Here is a 4,574-nt window from a genome sequence, read left to right on the forward strand (position 1 = left end):
AAAGAAAGAAAGAAAGAAAGAAAGAAAGAAAGAAAGAAAGAAAGAAAGAAAGAAAGAAAGAAAGAAAGAAAGAGAGAGAGAGAAAGAGAAAGAGAGAAAGAAGGAAAGAAAGAAAGGAAGGAAGACTCATCCAAGTGAAAATTCTAAGGTGACTTCAGGCATGGCTGGGTCAAGGATCTCAAACAATCAACAAGATTTGGTCTTTCTGTGTGTCAGCTCTGCTTTCCTGTGTGGGTGTCACTCTTGAGCATCCTCCTACCACGTGATACATTCCCAGCAGCTCCAGGCTTTCACCTTCCCTGCTTCAAATCCAGGAGAAAGAGAAATTATTTTAAATAGCTCCAAGAAAGATCCCAAGATCAAGTCTCCGCACAGCCTGGTGGCTGAGTTCCAAAGCAAACATCTCTAAAAAGCTATAAAATGTCACTTCCACTGTAGTCATGGTCCCATTCAGACTCGGGGGAGGTGAGGGAGGTAAACCCCAGCTTTCAATGGTTGGCATGTCAAAGAAGAGTACATGGGGAAAGACATATTGCTGCAGCCATCTTTGAAAACTACAATCTGTCCCAGCACTTTGGGAGACCGAGGTGGGCGGATCATGAGCTCAAGAGATGGAGACCATCCTGGCCAACATGGTGAAACCCCGTCTCTACTAAAAATACAAAAATTAGCTGGCGTGGTGGCATGTCTCTGTAGTCCCAGCTACTCAGGAGGCTGAGGTAGGAGAATTGCTTGAACCCGGGAGGCAGACGTTGCAGTAAGCCGAGATCACACCACTGCACTCCAGCCTGGCTACAGAGCAAGACTCCATCTCCAAAAAAAGAAAAGAAAAGAAAAGAAAGAGAAAAATACAATCTGCCAGCGACTAGTGTGCACATTCCACTTTAAGAAGCCCTGCACTACAATAATGTTGGGCTCATTGTTTATTTGACACTCTGCTTTCCAAATTTCCTAATATGTACAACCAAAGAAACATAGTGGAGATTATTTATATTGCAAATTCCCCCTCTGTGTACACATAGTAAGTAAGGAAACAGGATATTTTTTAAAGTAATCTCCATTTTTCACTTATCTGTTCACTCAGTAAATATTTGTAGAGTGTCACTTACATGGACAAGGCACAGTCCCAGGTGCTAGGATAGAGTGATAAACAAGATGACATGGTCCCTGGTCTTGTGAAGCTCCAGTCCAGCAGGAAAGACAGTTTTTGTAGGGTAATTGCAGCTATAATGATTGTAATGACAAAGGAAATGAATATACCATGGAACCTGAAACAGGGAGGATTCACCTTGTCTTGGGGTTCAAGGAGGACCTGAAAGATGAATGGGAGTTACTGGTCAGCTATCACCTTCTTTTTTTTTTTTTTTTTTTTTTTTTTTACGGAGTCTCGCTATCTCCCAGGCTGGAGTGCAGTGGCGCGATCTCGGCTCACTGCAAGCTCCACCTCCCGGGTTCACGCCATTCTCCCGCCTCAGCCTCCCAAGCAACTGGGACTACAGAATCCCGCCAACATGCCTGGCTAATTTTTTGTATTTTCAGTAGAGACGGGGTTTCACCATGTTGGCCGGGATGGTCTGGATCTCCGGACCTCGTGATCCGCCCGCCCCAGCCTCCCAAAGTGCTGGGATTACAGGGGTGAGCCACCGCGCCCGGCCAACTGTCACCTTCTTATTAAAATTCTCACAACTGGCCCCCACCTACCCACACACCCCATCCCCCTTCCTGGCTGTAGCTTTCTCTATATCTCTTTTTTTTTCATCTAACATAGCATATAGTTCATGCATTTATTTTTCTTTATTGTCTTTCTAACCCTACCAGGATATAAGCTCCATGAGGGTGGAAATTTGTCTCTGTCACTGTGGTATCCCCAGTACCTATGCAAGTGCCTGGCACATAAAAAGCACTCAATTAATATTTTTTAGGTGGACGCAGAGGGTTCCTGGAAGGGGGACTGTCATGTGCGCAGGATTTGAGAGACAGAGTGTGGAACTAAAAGGAGAAGTCCAGCAAAGCCAGAATGTTGAAGGAGACAGAAAATAGAGTCCACTGCAAATAATCCAATCATGTATTCGCCAACTACTTATTGGATGTCTACTATGTGCCAGGCACTGTTCTGGGCATACATTTTGAGTGTTCAAAAAAAGGGCAGAATTCATCACTAGGTTTCAATCAATAAATAGGTTTTATATGAACATGTAGTCAAAACCAATTTGCAAAGGCACTGTCACAGTGAATTCTGTAAGCTTAATACATCCCTGCTATGGACTGAATTGTGTTCCCCAAAACTCAAATATTGAAACCCTGACTTCCAGCGTGATGGTATTTGGAGATGGGACTTGAGGTAACTAGATTTAGATGAGGTCATGAAGGTGGGGCCCTCATGATGGGATTAGTGCCCTTGTAAGTAGAGACCAGAAAACTCTCTCTCTCTCTCTCTCTCTCTCTCTCTCTCAATCTCTCTCTCAATCTCTCACCCTCTCTCCATTCATCCATCTCCACATCTCCATCACTCTCCTTCTCTCAGATTTACTTCTCTTTGCACATTAGCCTCCTTCCCTCATCTGATGATGGCTTCCTCCAGGTAGTCAGGGAAAATGTCCCTGAGAATCACCAAGTTTATTGTCCTCCCTGTTTCTTCTCCCAGAGGAAGAGAAACCCTCCTTTTCTCAGGACCTCTATCTGTCCCTAGTGAGAACTCGGGTTGGCCTGGGTGGGGCATATGCTCCCTTCTGGGCCCATCGTGAGACCCAGGGAATTGGAGAACTCTCATTGGCCAGCCTGGGGAGGGCCAAGAAGTGATTGGAAGTGGCTTTGATAAGGGAAAAATGAGTGTCTGTTGCCAGAAGAAGAGAAAAGGAATACCGGCCAGGTAAAAATTACTGAGATCCCCTGCATCACCCAGTGGCTACTTGCCTCTGGGCCTATGTCCTCTCTGGGACCAAGATGGCATTGCAAATGACAGTGTGATGAAGCCCTCCTCTGCATCCGCCCAATCCTGACACCCTACCCAGCCTTCATGCCTCAATCCAAATGCAAACACTTCTGTGAGGCCTTGCCTGATTCCCTAAGATCAAAAGTAGTCATCCTGTCCCCACTGTCAAGGACATACAGGGGCCAATGATGGTGCTGGACTCTTACATCATCTCCCAGATCCTCACATCTTCAGGAAATAAGTATTCTGCATTTGATGGGTAAGGCTGCCATAACAAAGACCCATAAAAACTAGGTAGCTTAAACAGCAGTCATTTATTCTCTTGCTGTTCTGGAGATAAGAAGTCCAAAGTCAAGGTGTCAGTCTGGCTGGTTCCTCCTGAAGGCTGTGAGGGAAAGTCTGTTCCAGGCCACTCCCCAAGCCCTAGGCCTTCCTTGGCTTGGAGATGACCATCTTCTCCCTATGTCTTCACTTCGTCTTCTCTCTGTCTCTGTTTCCAAATTTCCCCTTTTTTAAGGACAACACTGATATTGGATTAGAACTCACCTTAAGGACTCCACCTTAACTTGATCATCTGCAAAGACCCTGTTTCACATTCACAGGTACTGACGGTTAGAACTTCAACATCTTTTGGGAGGCATGTGACTCAATCTACTAAGCCCCCCTTTTTTTCTCCACATGAGGAAACTGAGTCAGGGGATTTAGGTAATCTTTCCAGGGCCACAAAGCCAGCAGGCACCCTAGATGCTAAGGCCTGGGGGTCTTAACAACTTCACTATGTCCCTGTTCGTGTTTTTCTCCAGAAATTTCACCTCTCTTCAGGACACTCAACAGACTCAACAGGACACTGTTTACAGGATTCGTGTATAATTTTGCTTCACCCATCTAGACTGTAAATCTCTTTAAAAACAGGGGTTGCACCTATTGTTTATTTTCTTTCTTTTTTTTCTTTTTTTGAAATGGAGTCTCACTGACTCTGTCACCCAGGCTAGAGAGCAGTGGTGGGATCTCAACTCACTGCAACCTCCACCTCCCAGGTTCAAGGGATTCTCCTGCCTCCGCCACCTGTGTAGCTAGAGTTACAGGCGTGAACCTCCATGCCTGGCTAATTTTGTATTTGTATATAGAGACAGGGTTTCACCATGTTGGCCAGGCTGGTCTCAAACTCCTGACCTCAAACAATCCACCTGCCTCGGCCTCCCAAAGTGCTGGGATTACAGGCATGAGCCACTGCTCCTGGCCTGAACCTATTATTTCTGTTTCCCCAGCCCACCCAGCAGGGGCCCAATCCATAGCTCTCAGACGAATAGAGGTGAACACCAAGATCAGAGGAAAAGCTGACTGGTGTTCTTCCTGGATCATTTCATTTTTGAACCAGAGAAGTCTCATCTTGAAGCGTTAATAAAGAAGCTTTTATTTGTCCCTCTGGCTTATTCATTCTCTCGACAACTATTTAATGATTCCTTCCTATGAGTCGAGCATACTGCTAGGCATTGAGATAAATCAGGCAGAACCTACACCCTCTTAGAACTTACAACCTGGTAAACAAGACAGATGAGTCAATAGATCCTTGTAATGCAATGTCTCAGGGAGCACTTATTTCTCAAGTAAAGATTGTTTTGGAGTCAGGAGTCCTCAGAAA

At 45.3% G+C, this 4,574-nt stretch overlaps 1 long non-coding RNA gene across 1 annotated transcript in view; it reads left to right on the forward strand.

Moving 5' to 3' along the window:
- The window catches only part of LOC105528696, a 24,601-nt gene extending 20,248 nt beyond the window's left edge, over positions 1-4,353 (forward strand). Inside the window, exon 3 of the long non-coding RNA XR_001004396.1 lies at positions 4,201-4,353. This is a non-coding gene — a long non-coding RNA (uncharacterized LOC105528696). The remainder of the gene's footprint in view (positions 1-4,200) is intronic.
- Positions 4,354-4,574: the final 221 nt, after the last annotated feature.

This window comes from Mandrillus leucophaeus, unplaced genomic scaffold, assembly GCF_000951045.1.
Source record: "Mandrillus leucophaeus isolate KB7577 unplaced genomic scaffold, Mleu.le_1.0 Scaffold73, whole genome shotgun sequence".
NCBI classification, from domain to species: domain Eukaryota; kingdom Metazoa; phylum Chordata; class Mammalia; order Primates; family Cercopithecidae; genus Mandrillus; species Mandrillus leucophaeus.